Source organism: Cyanistes caeruleus, chromosome 29 (assembly GCF_971803275.1).
Source record: "Cyanistes caeruleus chromosome 29, bCyaCae1.hap1.1, whole genome shotgun sequence".
Taxonomy (NCBI): domain Eukaryota; kingdom Metazoa; phylum Chordata; class Aves; order Passeriformes; family Paridae; genus Cyanistes; species Cyanistes caeruleus.
In genome coordinates, this window is record NC_141729.1 from 2,924,001 (window position 1) to 2,943,481 (window position 19,481).

General features: G+C 44.9%; 1 long non-coding RNA gene across 1 annotated transcript in view; it reads left to right on the plus strand.

The window, feature by feature from the left end:
• The first annotated feature begins 2,731 nt into the window (after positions 1-2,731).
• LOC111938794 (uncharacterized) overlaps positions 2,732-19,481 on the plus strand; it is a 36,053-nt gene continuing 19,303 nt past the window's right edge. Inside the window, exons 1-3 of the long non-coding RNA XR_002869088.2 lie at positions 2,732-2,832; positions 5,626-6,882; positions 10,398-10,652. This is a non-coding gene — a long non-coding RNA (uncharacterized LOC111938794). The remainder of the gene's footprint in view (positions 2,833-5,625; positions 6,883-10,397; positions 10,653-19,481) is intronic.

A 19,481-nucleotide genomic window follows, 5' to 3' on the forward strand; every position in this document is an offset into this window, starting at 1 on the left:
CTGTGTGACGCGGCTGATGGACGAGATGGTCAGATTTGCCAAAAACCACATTAAAGACCTCGAGGTATTTGAGATTCAGCGCTGCTCAGGCCTGCGGGAGCAGGTGGTGGCAATGGCAGTGGCTTTCTCACCCCCACTGGCACCAAGTGCTGCAAACAGGCTTTGCCTTTTCTGAGAAAGGTGGAAGGATTTCAGAGCCTGTGTGAAAAGTAGCTCTCCTTGCAGGCTCTGGGCTGAAAGCTGAGATCCTGGAGTGGCTCTGGATGAGGTCAGTGGGGCTGGCTGCTCATCCTTTGTGTGGGGCCGTTCACCTGTCAGTGGAGCTGTTCACCCCTCGGTGGGGGCTGTTCACCCTTCAGTGGGGCTGGCTCACCCTTGAGTGGGGCTGTTCACCCCTCAGTGGGATTGTTCACCCCTCGGTGGGGGCCGTTCACCCCTCAGTGGGGCCGTTCACCCCTCAGTGGGGCCGTTCACCCCTCAGTGGGATTGTTCACCCCTCAGTGGGGCCTGTTCACCCCTCAGTGGGATTGTTCACCCCTCAGTGGGGCTGTTCACCCTTCAGTGGGGCCGTTCACCCCTCAGTGGGGCCCGTTCACCCCTCAGTGGGGCCGTTCACCCCTCAGTGGGGCCGTTCACCCCTCAGTGGGGCTGTTCACCCCTCAGTGGGGCCGTTCACCCCTCAGTGGCATTGTTCACCCCTCAGTGGGGCTGTTCACCCCTCAGTGGGGCTGTTCACCCCTCAGTGGGATTGTTCACCCCTCATTGGGGCCCGTTCACCCCTCATTGGGGCCCGTTCACCCCTCATTAGGGCCCGTTCACCCCTCAGTGGGGCCGTTCACCCCTCAGTGGGGCCGTTCACCCCTCAGTGGGGCCTGTTCACCCCTCAGTGGGATTGTTCACCCCTCATTGGGGCCCGTTCACCCCTCATTGGGGCCGTTCACCCCTCAGTGGGGCCGTTCACCCCTCAGTGGGGCTGTTCACCTTTCAGTGGGGCTGTTCACCTTTCAGTGGGGCAGTTCACCCCTCAGTGGGGCTGTTCACCCTTCAGTGGGGCTGTTCACCCCTCAGTGGGGCTGGCTGAGCCTCCTGGCTGCTGTGTCCCTGCTGGCAGCTGAGGAGCCGTGGGCCCCTTTCCCCATGGATCCAGCAGGGAAAAGCGCTGCTCAGGGCTGGCCTGGCAGCTCTGCCGTTCCCAGAGCTGCTGCAGGAGGAGGCAATGCAGGAAGAAGCTTGGATGTGTCCCCAGCTGGTTTATGTCAATTATTAGAGCAGCTTTGTGGCCAGATCAGGGCTGGCCTTTTTCACACACCTTTGAAAACAAGATGCTCTTGCTCTGCAAGCTTCTTTTTGTGGTTGGTTTGTTGGTCCTGAGCTCCCTAGAACTCTGCTCCAGCCACTGCTTCCCATATGCTCACTTGGCTTTGGGAAGGGCTCTCTGGGAAGCCATCCAAGAGGAGCCAGATCTTCCTCTGCAGATAATGTTGTCTCTTTTAACAGCAGAAAATAATCAAATATTAAAGAGACTGGCTAAAGGCCTTACAAAGAACAATTAATTTGATGAACTGAAAGTTTGCAGATCAATTTTCAGCAGTGGGCAGCCTCACTTGACAGGCCTCAATGCTATTGTCACACATAGAGGCACGGATTAGAACGTCTGTGTGATCTGCAGATTGTTCCATTGTTCCTTGCTCATTACATGTGCCCGAGTAGAGGAGACTTTTCCATCCCTGTGACCTTTAGAAGAACATTGATGGAAACCTGACACCTTTTCCCCATGCACTCACTTCCCACTGTGACTCACTAAATGTGGAGTGGACTTACAAATTTAGCAAAAAAGGCATTTGTGGCCCATTCTCTCATCAGTTATTTTCTTCCAGGTTCAGAAGCTGCACTAAATCTGTTCACATGAACCTCAAAGTATTTGTCTTAATTTTGTTTCTGCTCCTTCACTACCAGCTCCTCTGCCCTGTCCAGGAGGATGAAGTCCTGATTTTACATTGGTTTTATGATAGATAGAGAACAATCCTCTCATGTTCAATGTGAGCTCTACTTTTCTGTAAGAAACTCAATTTGAGCAGTTTCCACCTGATTGTGTGGTCACTCTCTTACAGGTTCTACCTGTTCTTGCAGAAACTCCAGACTGTGACTAGAACACAGTGGGTTATTTCTGTTTTCAAATTGTCCATCTCTATATTAGCTGATGAATTATTTGCAGCTCAGTTGTTTCCATGTCATTGCCTTAAATTTGTTCTTTAATAGAGAAGTAATCTGTAATGGTTTTCCTCTCCCTTAAATCTGTATTCCACTGCTGTCCCATCTGTTTAATACATTTCCTTTACAAACCTAGACTTATGTTTTAGCCTAATGCCAGCAAGAGCTCTGGTAAGATTTATTCTTCTGGGCCCTAATGTGAAATGAGTAATGCTACAACTGGCTCCCTTGGTAGCAGCAACACGTTTTACTACTGATTGTCAGAAACAATAAAAAAGAGAATACGTTGGTAGTTTCTGTGCTATTTGCTTCCTGGGATTTTTGTCCTGGATTAACCTCCACAAATATATTGCAGGAGTAACTTTGGAGAAGTTCTCAGCATGTGTGGAGGAGAGAAACAGGGGAAAGAAATTGAGTTGTTGCTGCAGCTTGTAATAATAAACATCAAGAGAAGAGGGGTTCATGGCAAGGCTGTGGTGACCCACTGGGCAGCCACTGTCAGGTGTCCCACTGTGTTTTCCAGAGCACAGAAATCATCTCTCAGCATGGAATTTGCATATCCACAGCTGGAATAAGTTGTGTCTCAACTCGGCCAACGCACAGCCTAACTGTGTGCTGCAGGTAAGACTCAATTCAAAGCTTTTAAAATTTCAGTTCTCTTACAAAAGCTAAGATTTGTCAAATTCTGGGTTCTAGCACAGCCCAAAGGATAAGGGTGTTCTTTTAAAGCAGTGGTTGACCACTTGGCTCAGCATCAGAGGCTGGATTTCTTTTATTAGTTTTGCTGGGAAATGCAAGTGCTTTCTGCTCTAGTTATTAAATAGATGAGCATGGCCTTCTTTTATAGATAAAAATACTGTGAAAATTAATCTGTTAACAGCCATCCAAGGTCTGAGTGAGTGGGCAGAGAAATCTTCAGTGCTGAGTGCTGTTCGGCTCTTACACTAAGGAGTTCTAGAAAGATATCAAAGAAAGCTAAAGTCTGAATTTCAAATGGAAAGGAAACCAAGCCTGACATTTGAAAGTTGATATAACCCCCTCCTAGAGCGGGTCAGGAGTGCTTCGAAGCTGCCCCACTTTCAGCTGGTAAAGTTCAGGAGTTCTTGTTGTTATTTAAAATACATCAATTACCCGTGAGTGTCAGGAAAGGAGTGGAGTCGCTGTGAGAAAAGCCTCCAGGGAAAAGGCTCTTTCCTTTTCTCTGTGGAGGTTGGATGAGGGAAACATGGCTTTTCTCCTTGGCCAAAAGAGATTTTCCAGGGCTTAAAGGCCAGGACATGTCACCACCTGATTGTGGCAGAGTGATGGTGATTTAATGCTGTTCCACTCGTCCTTAAGGACTTAATAAGGTTTCTGATGCAGTTTGTGCCTTTCTTCCATCTCCAAGCCCTGCTTCCCTTTGGGTCTTGGCAGGGAATATTGCTCTCTCGCAGTAATAATCACGATTTTATCCTTTCCCATGTCCTCTCCCATGCTGTGGCGTTTTCTGATTTGTGCGTTGAGCTCCACAAGTAAGCTTTTCAGAGCATTTATTTGGCTGTTTTACATCAGTGAGAGTGGCTGAGTTTGGGAAGCACAACAGACCCAACTGTGATCTACCTGTGGTGGGGTTTGGACAGAGCTGTCCCATCCCAAGTTTCCCTCTTGGCTCTGCCTTGCTGGAACTGCTCTTTGACACCCTCACTGTGCTGCAAAGGACACAGGGAGGATTTTACATTTGTTTTACATGTGTTGGCCTAAACTTCCAGAGGCTTAAAATCTAATATCCCACCTGTCCTTTCTGTCATTCACTCGAGAAGGATGAGAGGCAGTTAAAGTCCCCAGCAATGTCAGGATCATGACAGGAGCTGACGGTTTTGGGTTGTGGAGCGTTGCTTGCCATGAATGGCTCTGCAGAAATTGTCACATCTCATCTTTGTCTCCTGCCAGAGCTCCCTTTCCCAAAATGCTGCTGGGCTTTCCAAATTGCAATGATTTAGAAACAACTACCTTGTCTAAATTTTTTATTTTCACCCAGGCAAAGGCGCAGGGAAGTGATGTTGCAGAGAATTTGTGGCTGCCCCTGGATCCCTGGCAATGTTCAAGGCCAGGTTGGACAGGACATGGAGCAACCTGGGACAGTGGGAGCTGTCCCTGCCCATGCCACTGGGTGGGATTTAAGGTCCCTTCCAACCCAAACAATTCCATGGTTCTGTGATTCTATGACTTAACAGAGCCAGCAGTGCAATGTGGAGAGGGGAGGGAGTGTTTGAGCTTGGAGCTGCTGCTGACAGCACTGATTTAACAGTTTATCCAGTTACAGCCCAAAAAGAAAATCAAACATTTTCAGTTTGCTAGGAACGGGAAGCAAACTTTGCATTGCAGCTGTGCTGAGAAGTTGGCTGTGATGAGACACCCAGGATGAAATGTAAAATTTGTTTCCTACTAGGAAACCATTTTACTCTGGTGGAAACTGCACGTTGGCCACATCTGGGCACAGCTGGATAAGTGATTATAAAATGTGGGATGGCTTTTGCCTTGGAGTTTATGGCCTAAATAAATAGTTCACAGCACGAGGGTTGGTGTGAATATCTGAGCACTGGCCAAGGAGCAGTTATGCAGAGACACCTGGGCAAGCTGGGTCCCAAAATCAGCCCATTTATAGGTGGGAGTTCATGGCATCAAGAAAATATTAAGTGTGATTTGAATTAAATTCCTTAGGATTCTCCCTGGCTCATGTTCAATCCCAGCTTACCACTTAAAGTGTAATTTTTGGAGGACTTTAATGAGATCTTTAAATAGTTTGCAGCTGTGTGAGCTCTAAAAATAAAGAAAAAAAATCAAAATTGGCTTTGAACACCTGTGAGCTTGGGATTTGGCTGGGAACTCTGTGCTGCTTCCCCATCTCTTGTTGGCATGTACAAAACCACGGTTATAATCTGAAAGAGATGTGTTTTAAAATATCATTTAGGTGAAGTGTGACTCTTCACCTGGTAAATAACAGAAGAAAATACAGAGGAGGGAAAGGAAGTCAGATTTTACAGACACAAATGGATGCTGGGGCTGAATCTCCAGGCCCAATTTATTTCAAGGTTTGGTGGTGTTATTTGAAAATGGAGCTGCAAACTTTTGAAGAAATGATTTCCTAAATTGGAAAAATTCTGTGCTCAAAATCAGCTGAAGATAGGAGCTTGTGAGAGTAAATTATGCCCCTGGGAATCATGGTATTCTCTTAGCAAAAGAGGTTTAGAGAGAGAGCAATGAGTGGAGATAGATGCAGTGAACTCAGTCTTTGGGAGCTAAGACTGATTTATTAGTTTTGTTTTTGCAGTTTGTGCTACCATCAGTACCTAAAGATGGATTTATAGTTTCTTAAGTAAATTCATCACCATGTAGACAGGATTTTCTTTTTTTTTTTTTTTTTCTCTTTTGCAGAGGGAGAGATCTCACTGAAAAAATCAAGCTCATCTTTCGACTCAGATATTTTTCCCCCTTAAATAAGCAAAGCAGATAAAAAAATGCCATTTCCATGAGTTTGCAGGCCAGCTGTAGGGGATCACACCCCTTTCTAGAGGAGTGTTTCTGCCTGAGTGGCTGTGCCAGAGGCTCCAGATGATCCCCTCTGGAATGGGAGGGTCTCCAGGCACGGGGGGGCTGCATGTCATCGTCGACATCCTCAGCACTGCCCCACTTACCTGCAATCCCCAGTCAGGATGAAGTTCAGCCTCCATGGTGGGAGGGAAAAGCTAATTTCTTCAGGAATCTGATCTTTCACACTGCTCCTGAGCAGTTTGGATAATCATCTTTAACACTTACTTGGGTCCTTGCAAAGCAGCTTCCTAATTTATTTATAGGTTGAGAGCACAAAATGCTGGTTGGCTGACTTGGATCCACAAGGAGGAGAATTTCAAAGAGCTTTTCTTTATGCAGCCCTGTAACAAGAGGGCTGGGAAGCTTGTCCTAGAGTGGGAAGTTAAAGGCTTGGTAAAGAATTGACCTCTGAGCAAACTGGGAGTCTAAATCCAAGCTGATCATGGTCCAGCCAGAGTTCATCTGTTTGACTTTGGGGTTGAGCTCTAGCACAAGGACTTTGAAACCTGTGGCAGATGCAAAAGGATGTAGTGTTACAGATGAGCCTTGAATATCACAGAGGAAATTGGTTTGCTTAATTTAGTGAGAAATGTTACAGAAAAAAACCCTCAATTTTTTTCAGTTTTATTGGTGAATATAAATAGAATCTCATGGGGAGTTGCTGCTAACACAATGTTGTGCTGCACAGGATGTGGGCTGGTGATTGAAACCCCTCGCCACCCTCACTGGGTGCTTTGCTGCTCTCCAGGCAATGAAAAGGAAATCCATTCTTGTAACTGGATCTTTTCATTGGCCCAGAGCTGTGAGATCTCTTTTACCCTCTGTCCCAGCTCACAGCAGTCAGACAGTGCCAGGGCTGAGTTTATTCTGCCAAAGAAAGACAAGCGCCTGCCTGAAGGAGCGTCAGTGTTGATGGTGATGGCCTCAGTGAATTTCTGCTGCAGGACACTCTCGTTATCCTCCTGGCATTGTTTTGGTGTCTCAGGAATTCCAGAAGTTCCTATAAAGCAAACACCTTTTTGGATGGTGTCTGCCACCAGAGCTGGAAACCCTGCAGAATCTGTGGATGGTGCTGTGGAGTAAGAAAACTGGAGGTGAGAGGTGAGCCAACAGATACAGACATTCTTGTCCTCTGAATCCCCCAGTCAGAGTCACATGCAGGATTTTTAACTCACTGTATCCCCCACTTTCCACCCTCCCTGTGGATCCAAGTGACACCAGCAAGGTAAACTCCACCCTGTGCCACTTGCTGCGTGCTCCTGACATACTCGCTGCAAAATAATTGATAGGACCTGGTGTTAAACCCATTAATTTTGATTTTGTTAGCTCATTAATGGGCTTCCTTCATCTTTTCCCTTCGCTTTGCAAAGCAGCCTTATATTTAATTAGCATTGGCTGACCTTTTTTATTTAGCTGGTAAAAAGGTTATTTAAGTCCTTAAGAAGAATTACAACAACTACAGTCGACCTGGTAATTGGTGTATTGTTCCAGGGGCTAATTAGGCTCCTGTTGGGGCTGGGGAGGGCTGTGCACGTGTGGTACAGGTGTGTGGGCATAAATCAGAGTTGTTCTTCAGCAAAGGTCAAGGCACAGGGGAAGGAAATGGTAAAAGCATTGGCAAACCACTTAATGGCTGGTGAGAAGGGAGATCAGCTCCTCTTCTGAAGCTTTCCCAGCAAATGTTTGTGGTTTTTTTCTAAACACAATTAAGATGTAGTCTAGTGACTATTTGGGGCTCCTTCTGATGATGCCTGGCCAGGCAATTGCGGTGATTAATGACAAACACCAGCAAGCCTGAGTCCCCAAAGATGGGTGTCACACTGTGGACAGTTGTAGAGATAAAAGCAACAGCCCTGGCAGGAATCAGGCAATGGTGTCTCTGCACCTGTGTAAGCTTAATCAGGTGTGTTCATCCTTACCTGCCACCTTTGTTCTTTCCGAGATGTAAAAACTGCAGATAATAAAAGAAATCCTGGTGTTTGCTGCCCTTGGAATTTCCATCAATCTCCCAAGCCTGGCAGAGTCTGTTCTGAAAAATGAAAATAACAGGCATTCATTAAAACTTGGTTCAGAGAAGTTCATAGGCTGAGCTGGGTTTTTTTGCAAGTTTCCTTGGAGAAAGCCATGGGAAGGTGTTTAAAAAGACTCTTTAGCCACGGTCTAAACCACAAAACTCTTCCATTTCTTATATGGGCTCCTTTACATCAGGCTACCAACAGTGGGAGTGTTTCATTGCTTTGTCCCTTTCAGCAGGTCATTACAGTTCCTTCCAACCCAAATTCTGTAATTAGCCCACACTCCATAGAAATTCTGTAGGTTGCCTATCCATTATCTGGCTGGATCCACAAACATCTGCCCAACCCACCAGCAACCTGAATCATAATTACACAAAACCTGCAATTATCATTCCCGTACCTGTGGAATTATTGTGATAAAGCCTGAGCACTGTCCCCCTGCCCTTTAGGGTTAAGTGTGTTCAGCCCATCAATCTTTTAGTGATCTCAGACTTGCTGGTGTTTGCAGCACAATAAATCTACCACAATAAACCCCACCTAAATGGGGGTTTACTGTCTTTGATGTCGCACATCCTCGAGGATACGGCACCAGTGAGGTTCCAGAGAGCCCCTGAGCAGCACAGGGCACAATGGATGCGAATGGGGATAAATCCCTTTCCATTCCCTTGCTGCCTGTTGGTGGATCAGAACCTCCTCAGCCTGGCTGGGATTAAATCAGCTCCCCCAGCCCAGCCCCTGCACCTAAATATTTGTAGGGAACTCCTTCCATGAGGTTTGTTACAGCTGGGAAAAAGAAGGGGAGGGTTTAAATCCCACAGTTTCATTTTTTCCTTCTCCCATATCTTCCCTGGCCCATTAATTTCCTTTCCATACCAAAGAGACTTTGTTAACAAAACTACAAGTGTCACCAGCCATTTTATAAATCTTTTCTTTAGCAATTTAAAGTAGAATTTCTGGAAGAGCAGGAAAACAAAGGAGTTTAGATAACTGATCTGTTAAATGTAACAAAAACAACACAATGCAGAGTTTCTTTGAGTAGAAAACCAAAACCTGAACAGAAGAATTAATGTGTTTGGTTGATGGCATGCAGGTAATTGCGTTAATGAGCTGATGTTTTTAACTACACTGTTTGTAACATTTTAGGAAGTTTTGGGTTTGGTTTTGCCAGGTTGGATGGGGTTCGGAGTGCCCTGGGATAGTGGAAGGTGTCCCTGCCCATGGCAGGGGGTGGAAAAAGATCTTTGGGGTCCTTTCCAAGCCCAAAAGCTCAGTGATTCTATGATGGGGATCTTTTCCCGACAGAGTTTCCCAGTAAAATTGTTATTGGTGCAGGTGCCCAAAACTTGCCTCCTGCCAGCTTTGTGTTTATTTGAAGTGCAGAAGCAGAGAGAGCAATAGACACTGTATTTGTGTTACAGCCTGAGATGGGATCTTTAACAAGGGTACTCAGGAGAAAGCAGGTTGCTTTTTAACATTTTACATCAAAAATCAAAATAGCAGGCTGGCTGGAGCAGAGGCAAGCCAGGAAAATTACCATCCCTCTTAACAGATGCTTTCCTTGAATGATTCAGGCATCCGTAAATGATGAGTGTGCTGCTCACTCAGGGCACTGGCTTTTATTTTTATTTTGCCTGTTTATAGAGAAACAAAATCTATTCTCTGTAGATAGCAAGGTAACAAAAATCAGAGACAGAGCTCCTGTTGTTTGCCAAGGCACGGACATGTTTGACATCCTTTTTGTCTGCAGGTTTAATCTTGAGAAAGAAACTTGCTCCAATCAATTCCTAAAATCTCTACAAGGCAAAAAAATATTGCAATGGAAAAAACATTTGCCTGTCTTCAGTGTTTGGTTCAGCATAATTAACATGACTAATGCAAGACAATTTTCTGATAGTTATTATATTAGAGAGCTTAGCTGACTCATAACTGCCCCCATGACAGAGCTGGAATGCAAATTACTTGGATAGAAATAGCACCGAGCTGGTTTGATTAAAATGTGATACATATTTTGAATTAAAAATATTCAAGGTCTTACAAAATGACCTTAATGTCACGTCTCTCCCTGCCCCAAGGCCACTGAAGAAATTTGCATGATCATTTGGAGACAGCTTTTCCCTTCTGCCTCTCCATAGTCTCTGCCATTCATGGAAAAACAGGGGAGCTGATTCTGTTCCTTCCCTGAGCTCAGCTACAGCAGAATAATGATGGAGAATTTTGGCCTCTCTTTGTGAACCTGGCTGCTTTAGCAGAGTTAGGAAGATAATTGAGCTAACAATAAACCACCAGACTCTCTTCCTCATTAAACACCAGAGCCATCTCCAAGTTTCCCCTCAGCCCCTAAAATCTGGCTGTGTCCAGTCACCTCCAAACCCCTGAAATGCCCGAGAACAAAATGTTTTTTGAGATGGTTTTGAAGATTTTTGTGTGTTCTAAATTTTGGCTGAAGGGCTGTAACTTGGGCCTAAGAGAGGGTCAGAAAAACCTCCTCTATGAGAGGTCTGAAAAGCCTCTCTTAATTTTCCAATTCATATTCCAATTAACTTTCCAATCTTTAATTTTCCAAATTGTCTCAATTTCCTTATTTTCTCCTTTAAATTTCAGCTTGTAAAGAGAGGATCTGCAAACACTCTATAAAGGGGTTTTGCTTCTGCAGCAATCCCACATTCCAGGCAGCCTGGGAAGGAGCAGAGCTCTGGATGGAAAAGACAGTTGAAAATTAGAAAGTTATTACAGAGAATTGCCCCAAAACACAGGATTTCAAAGTCAGCTTTCTTCAGAACTCCAATGAAGTGGTGCAATGAGATTCTGTGTCACCCACACCAACACATTCGAGCTGGAATTCAGACACATTTACAGGTAAAAGGATTATTTTGCCCATTCTCCTCCTGGCCCTGAGCAAAGCAGCTGCTTTCCCGTGGATCCTGAGGAGCAGAGTTCACTCAGGGTCCAACTGCACGGGGGTGACACCCGAGGCTCTTCGTTGTCTCTGTGGCACAAATAACAATTTGCATGGACTTGGGGCATAAACAAACCCTCGGTGCCCTTTTCTGTTCCCAGGCTCGCTCAGATTTCAAAACCCGCTTGAAAGACCTGAGGTCCAACCCCACTGCACCTCCTGGCACAGCTCTTTAGTGTTTTTTATTTAAAAACACATCAGACCGGAAAAATTGCTCCTTAAATCTGATTTTTGCAGCCAGAGCCCATCCCAAATTTTTAGCATGGTTTAACTCCCACTCCCACACTCTGTTCTGCTGTATGAGCTTGTTTTGGTGCACGGTGGGGAACAGATCTGTGATTAAAGCTCTTTTACTAAGACTCTTTTCATTTTATGGCCTGGAGACTTGGGTTTTCTCTTCCTATTCCCCACCATTCATTCACTCATTCATTCCACGTGCTTTACTTCTGACCCTCTGCTTCTTCATTTTTTGATACCTGGAGATATGTTTGATAAGGACTAATCAGTTATCACTAATCCACCTCTACCTGCAGGGATGCTGCCTCACTTATTAATGTGTGCAGCACAGCGTGGCTGTTACTCTTCCTTCTACCACTGCTGGGTATCACTCTGCTCTTTCATGGCTCTTTTAGCTGAGAAATAATGCCAATATTTCCCAGAACACCCCTGAAGATAAGGATTTGAATGTGGAAAGCACAGCTCCAGGCTGAAGTTAAAAATGAAGGGAGGAAGGGGAGGCCTGGATTTGAAATAGGTGGTGCGAGGTGGCCAGTGCTGAATAAAGATATTCCTGCCCCAAGGGATCATCCAGGGGGATCTCCTGGGAATGAGGCAGCCCTTGGGCCTTGAAAATGCTTCCCACAGGATGAGCCCCCACCTTGGGTTCCACTGCTGGTGGAAGGTGGAGTCACTTTTGTCATCACTGCCTGTTTCATCCTCTCCTGGTTATAACATCCACCTCCATCTGAATCCCATTATGCACTGGAATGAACACCTCCATTTACTGCTGTTCCTTGTGCCTCTGGCCCATGGATTTGCTTTCAGGACCTCAGATGCAATAGCTGTAGTGCTCTTTACTGCAGCTTTTGTCTCTTCTGGGGAGCAAACAGCTCCTAAAGGCCCTGCTCCTTCCTCCCTTAACCCAACACAGCTCAGACATTAAAATATTCAGGACTGGAATTTACAGTGGGTAGTGCTGAGCTGATCCCCAGCTCCCCTGAAGGTGGCAGAGAACCATGGAATTGTGTAGAAATTAGAAAAAGGTCTGGGAAAGGCCTTTAAGAGCATCAAATCCAACAGGCATCGAATCCATCCAGGGATGGGGACTCCACCACTGCCCTGGACTGCTTCTGCAAGGGCCTGAAGTATCCAAGGCCAGGTTGGAGGAGCTTTGCAGCAATTTGGGACAGTGGAAGGTGTCCCTGCGAGGCCAGGGGGTGCAATGAGATGGGATTTAAGGTTCCTTCCAACTGTGATTCCATGAAAGAAAACTCCAAAACACAGAAGGGACTTTTTGACTGTTTCAAATGATCACACACGTAAATATTTATTGTACTTGTGCTCTTCACCTGTTTCCTTGTGTGTCACTTGACTCTCAGCTGTAATTACTCACATTATTAGGAGTAAAATGTGTTTGGAAGGTCTCACCCTCCCACCAGCAGCAATGCCCTGTCATCTGCATTCCAACCCACGCTTTTCTGTCAGTAATCTGTTTGTTATTTACACCTTGGCTTGGTTTTGACCTAAAGGTGTTGCAGTGCTTAGTACAGGTCTTGGCTTTCCCCATGGCCAGCACTAACAGCAGGCACATTTCCCTTGCACTGGATGGCCTTGGAATTTTTTAAATTAAAATTAAAAAAAACCTCTGTCTGGGCGTTGAGAATGACATCCAGGAACCTTTGGGATTCTGCAGATGAACACCAGAGGAGTTAAATAATAGATTATTATTAAACTGTACATTATTTTCTTTAGTATAAATACTGAATTGTCAGCCCAGAACTGCCAGAGCCCTGCAGCAGCAGCATTTTTATGCTTCTGGGAGGAAAAAAAAAGGAAGTGTTGTTCCGGTATGTGCCAAGTGCCAGACTTTTTATAATCCTTTAGGAAGGCTTTTCTTACCTTGTTTTATTCCTTAGATATTGTAAAGATAAATATTTATGGATAGGTCAGCTGCCTTCATGAGAAGGATTCCCATGGAAATTGCTGCTCAGTGCTCCCTCTAGACTGTCAGATTCTTTCCCAAGTGATCCAAAGGGAATTCTTCACATGAAATTGTAAAAAAATTGAGTGAGTGGAAATGGGGCTGGGGGGTGGTGCAGGGGGTGTGGAAAAAGACATTTATTGAAGCAGAATGGAAAGTAAGAGGTCTGGAAAACGGAGCTGCCTCTGGAAGCCAGGGAGCCAAATGCCTGCAGATGCAGGCACAATAGATTATGGAAATTATTTGGGATAAATGGGCCTGGATGGCCTTGGCAGCAGCCGAGTGTCACAGGGGCTCATTGAATATGCTCAAAACATCCAAGTGTTTGTTTCTCTGCCACATGCATTTTTCCACAAGATGAGGAACGAGCTTGAAAATAATACCTGAATTAATTTGCAGCGTCCTCTAGGCCTGGTTTCCTGAGGAAATGGGATTGGAGAAGCAGAGCACATCACACTGCTGCTCTGCTCTGCCCGGCTCCTCAGCCTTGAGGCTTCTCTGCAATCTGTGTTTTACTGGTGATTTGTGGTAAAAAGATCTAACAAACCTGCAAATGGCAGAAGTCTGTCACAGAGCCACTACCAAGAGTTGGCTGTCCAAAATTTGATTAAGGAAATGAAAGCCTGGCAGGGATAAATCCTGCACTCTTTTGACCTTCATCGTGTTTGCCATCACTTTGTCCTAACTTTGTATTTATATTTTATGGTTATGAATTCCCTGGCTAGAAATGTTTGATAATATTTTCAGCTGTTTGCTTTGGTGGAAGTGTTTGACTCAGCACTGAGAGAAAAAAAAAAGACTTTTCAGACTGAAAACAAACACTTGAAACTTTGTCTGGTACCTGCCTGTGGCTGCAGTTCTGCTTTTGAGTGTTTCCTGCTTGCTCTGGCTGAGCTCTGCAGCTCCTGGTAGATCCCCCTGTCCTCTGTGGTGGGATGCTGCTTTGTTTTGCCAGAGTGAATTGAGGGAGATTTAATTTAGAAATTTAATTTAGCCCTGCCTTAGGGAAATGGAGTCTGGAGATGGTGTGGTGATGTTTGTATGTGTCTTTTCCTGTGTCTCTCTCGGCCTCCCAGTCTGATTCCCCCTCAGCGAAAATTTGAATTCCTCTGCCAGAAGCAGACTCGATTTTGGGGGAATAAAAACCCAGTATTGTGTTGGAAAGCAGTGTTTTAGCAATAATCCAAATGCACAGTGTAGGGCAGAAGAGCCATTCCAAACCCCTTCCACAAGAATTCTCTTCCTCACTGGAATTTCCTGCCTGGAAGGGATTTCGTATTTGGAAGACCATGACTAAAGGATTTCTTTAGCTGCTGACAAATGTCTTGTTTTGAATTATTTGAGTTTGCATTTTTTGGGGGAAGAAAAATACTCTTAATACACATCAGTGGGTTCAACCAGCACAGAGAGAGAGCTCTGCTCCTCATCTTAAAGACAAATGTACAAAGTGCTTAAATGGCTGAAAAGTGCAAGGTGGATAAGTTCATATTGAAAATAGAATCCAAGACTGAGTAGCCAATGTTGAGCCCTTATTCAGAGTGAGCTGCTTTAACCAGATGCAATTCCCTCACCATTAATATGTGCCAGTTGGATTGTAAATGATAATAATCACTCAGTGATTTGGGGTACACCAGATGTGGGCTTTGCCTGCCTGCCTCCAGTGTATTCACGTGGCTACAAAAACTGGTGTTATATCTGAGGTCTGCATCCAAAAATTCAATTACTTTACTCCATTTATTCCAATTTCTGCATAATTTAGGTTCTGGATGGAGGGGATGGCTCTGGAGTGGCATCAGTGGCACTACTAACTCTGTGCTCCGCATTCAGATCTGCTTTATTTGCAACATTTAAAATCACAGCTAGAGCTTAAAGATCAATGGATCAGGTTTAATTTTTGGAATTCTGCTTTAGAAGAAAAATGTTTTCTGTTTAAGGATTTGAAGCCTTTCACTTTTGTAAATCCAGGAGTTCAGAAAACAGAGAGGTTTTATTGCTCTCAGGGGTTGGAACTCCTTTGCTGTGGCCTCAGTGTGATATTAATCTGTAGATCTACAGGCTCCTTTATTTTGTTTCATTTGGGTGTTTTTTATTGTTTATTTGGCCTTTTTAACCAGTTGATTTCCTTGGTTAACAGTAAAATACTTGTTCCAGTGGGAAGAACAAGGTAACTCTGTGGTTCCTTTGGAACAGCAGGGGAGTGCTAAATCTGCTGAAATGAGCACAGGTTAACAATTAACACCCTGTGGATAACCCCAATTAATGTCCTGCAATTAATGTGAGGCAGTGGGTCACAGGGCAGGGACAGAAATCTGCCTTTTAAAAAGCAGAAAATTCTGCTGCAATTGCTTGAAATGATTCCTAACCTCTTGCAGGGGAAAACACCACTAAAAAAACACCACTGAATCTTCAGGTGTTGAAGTCTCCATCACACAGCGAGCACAGAGCCAGGGCAGAGTGGCCAGTGCTTGCTGAGGGAAGCCCCACGTGTGCAAGGTGCTTGCTAGCATGGAAAAAAATAAATTCCAGGATGTTTCCTTAGGGTGGGTTTGGGCTTCTCTGCAGACACAGAGGTGTTGCTGACACGGTGGGATTACATGGGTTGCTGTATCTGGTGAAAAATCCAGGAATCCATATCCAATAATATGAAATAATGTTTTATTATTTTGTATTCTTTCCTCTCTACCCACCAGAATGACCTAAGAAGAAACCAAGTGTAGTCACAAAACACATTTTAATTCCTTTTTGGGCAATGAAGCTTTTCACTTCTTAAAGCACAAGCGCTTTTTTCTTGGTTTTTTTTTTTTTTTTTATTTCCCTAGAATGAATCGATTTTCTTTCCAGTTCCATGCTTTGTGGGCATTGGAACCAAATTCATCTTTTACACATGTCTGATGTAAATCAGGGTGAAACTTTTACCTCAGACACAACATGTAACACAAAAAAGAAACCAAAAACCTGTCAAACTGGGGGTTTTCTCCTGCCAGCCTTGGATGGCACCCGCGTATCCTCCATCACAAGAATGTGCAGAGAAGGAACAGCCCGTGCTCTGCTTTTCCCCATTGGACTAAACTGCCACTTTTCCCTGCTTTTGTCAAGGGTTTTTTCACTTTTGATGAGAGCTGAAGCAGTTAAGAGTAAATCTTAAAGGTGTGCCTGCGTCTGCTCTGGGAACAGAAGGATTTTTTCCTTCTTCATTCTGTTTCAAAACACCAGATATTTGCTTTTTAGAACCACTGCCTGTTTTTCTGCATGTATCATTAGTCAGCAGGCTTGTGCTTCTTCCCCAGCCCCTGCAGAGAGATGCTGCTGTCAGGGAAAGACATCTCTCTGCCAGTGTTATTTTTTTTTTTTCCCAAGGCCATATTTCAATTCCAGAAGCTGATCCTGAGAACTGTTACAAGTTGGAGTCAGTGCTGAGTTATGTTTGGAGGTGAAATGAGGGAATATTTCTTGCTTCCAGTGAAGATTAGCTCCCTTGCATCTCACCCGAGCTCTATTATCACCCCAAACCTTTGCAAACCTTTATTCCATCATAAACCACGATAATTCCTGGAAAAAAAACCTGCTGCAAATACATCCTTAACCTGTGTTTCAATGAAGTTTAACAACTGGTTTTGATCCTTTTGTTCTCCAGCAGGGAGGTTGCTGAGTGAACAACACTCCCCAGAAGTGTCACATATGTCACTCCTCACGGTGAGACTTGGAGAGTGCAGTAATTAGTCACAACAGCTTAACGATCCGGAGGAGAAGGCAGCTCTTCTGTGCCTCCACATCTCAGTCAGAGCCTGTGTGAGGCTGAGGAAGCCTCAGGGCAGCACTGGCTGGCCCTGCCTGGCCAGGAGTTAGAGCTGGGCTTGGTTTTTTGCTCCTTTTTAATGTGCTGTGAGTCCTGATATGACAGGAGATGTTAAAATCAAGCTTGTCCATCCCAAGTGACCGACTCTGTGTCCTTGTCACTCAGAGCTCCTGGAAGGAGCTTCATGGGGAGGGTGTGGGCTCGATGTCTCAAGGTTTGTCAGCTTAGGGATGACAGAGACCAATATTGTTCTTCTGTAGGTTTAAAATCCAACTTAGAAGCAAATTGCAATTTTTTTTGAGGGTACAGATGATCAAGAGTGAGCTGCTGCTCTGGATCCACCTCTGCCTCAGTGCAGCTGTGGAATATTCCAGAAGTAAAACACAGCTTTTCCTGCATTCCCTGAAATAAGAGAGTATTCCAAAAGAACAGGTATTTAAAATTTGTATTCTAAAGATCCATCTATGATTATGCACTTCTGAAAGAGGGTTTTTTTTGTTCAGTTCTTTGTCTCACCTGGAGATGGCAATGTGGCAGTGTCATTGTCACACTGTGGGTTTCTCTCAGGAATACACACAAATTACATAAAGCCAATAATACAAAATAAAGCTTGGTTCGAGCTGGCTTTGATAATATAGGGAATAAATACGTTGGAAACATACAGATAATGGAGCTGAAACACAGCTGATTTCACTAAATGAGAAGCTTGGTGAATGGTAAATTAATTTTTTTTATTACACCTGAGCACCCAACACACTTTTGATGCTGTGTAACATCCACTGTAGTGAGGGATTTGGAGGAAAGCCGAGCCCTGAGCTTGTGCTCCGGGGCTGGGTGGCAGCAGAAGGGCTGAGTTACCTGAGCTCTCAACATCCTCTTCACCTTTCTGCTCCTGTGCCTCAATCAAGCAACTGAAATTTTTTGTTTATCAGCTTCACCCTGGAAGCTTAAAGAAGTTTTTCATAACATTTTGCTTGCTTGTAGCTGAAAGAATTTTTTTTTTCAAAGGGGAAATTTAAAGGTCTTGTGCTTAATTACAGCACTGTGAGAGTGGTGCCAGCTCTAGTAGAACATCCCAGAATGGCTTGGGTTGGAAGGGAACTTAAATCCCATCAGTGCCACCCCTGCCATGGCAGGGACAGCTCCTCCTGTCCCAAACTGCTCCAGCCTCGCCTTGGGCACTTCCAGAGATCCAGGGACAGCCCCAGCTCCCCCGGGAATTCCATCCCATTCCTCATTTATGTTTCATTTTCACTGGTTTCCAAGAGTTCTGCTGTGGGTTATCAGCATCATCTTCAGTTCAAATGGAGGGGTTAATGTAGGGGGGAGATGGACCTGGCAAAGCTGGGCAGATATCCCAGGTTTGTTTATGCCCAGTTTATTCATTTGAATTCACAGCAAAAGGAACTCGGGATCTTCTACATTTGGATCTGAGCAGACTTAAATGCAGACAATCCCCTTCGGTTCTCCAGATCATTAGGAATACAAGGAAAGTGGTAGATGATACAATTTGAGAACCCACTTCTATAGGAAGCTCTGGGGATTTGAGAAATGTAATTGCAAAATTTCCTTTATGGGAGACAGTGTCTGCATACTGAACACAAAGGCTTTGCTCACTAAAATGTTCTGGCTCCGAGCACTGCTTGAAATTTCCCTTTGGGATCAAGACATCTGAGTTTGTAAACTGTTTCCTTTGCTGCTCCAGCTCAGATCTCTCTTCCAGTGCCTCATTTCTGTTCCTCCAGCGCTCCCCGTTCTGTTCTAATACCTTTGCTGACGGGGAGGTAAACGCAGTCTAAATTGTCACTTGAACGTGGTGCACATTGAATAATGCATTTAACAGGTTGGAGTGAGGTACCTGCGCCGTGCCAGGCGTCTGCAGCCCTGGCTGCTGCCTTGCTGCTGCTTGTTTACCCAGCACTTTGTGCTCCAAGAGTTTTGTTCTGCACGTGTGTTCAGGGAAAGGACAGAGGAGACATCCCACAAATAGCTCGAGTGACCCCAGCAAATGAGAGAGGATGGTTTTTCCCTCTCGTGTCGCTCCCCTGGTGTGTTGTTTTCTTACCTTGGGAGCTGTTTGGAGGAGAAGGGAAGATCAGCTCTGACGCTCACAGGCTCTGCGTTGTATTTTTAGTTCTGTCACAGCTGTTTATGTCACCCTGATGTGCCACCACATCGCACTTGGCTCCCCAGCTCCTCAAATGGTCTCTTTAATACCTCAATCCACTCTCCAGGTGTGATTAATTGCACTTTTTGAGTTCTACCTGTGCTGTTTGAAAAGCTGACTGCTCGTGTGGAACACGCACCCCCCCGGCATCATCTGCCTGCTGTGATTTCAGACACAATTCCGAAGAAGAGGCGTTTATTGAGGCATGGAAACGCTTTGAAAAGCTTGATGTCCCATAAAAAGTGGCCCCATAAAGCCAGGTTCAGAGGCATCCTTTACTTTCCTTTCCCAAACATAAACTGAGCGTTTGTGGCTCACATTCGTCTATGGGAAGACAAAATCCCAGGTTTCTCCAGAGTGTGGCTGTTGGGGCTGCATGGGAAAGGGAGAGCTGATATTCAGTTATCAAGTGTCTCATTTGGACACATTTAGTTAATTTGAAAAGCAAATGAAGGAAGGACCTAAACCATCTGTCTAACGCTGTGCTTCTACTCCTGACTTTTTTTTCTGATTATAATATCCTGGCAGCTCTGTGGCATCCAAGCTCCACTCCAGATGGAGGAAAG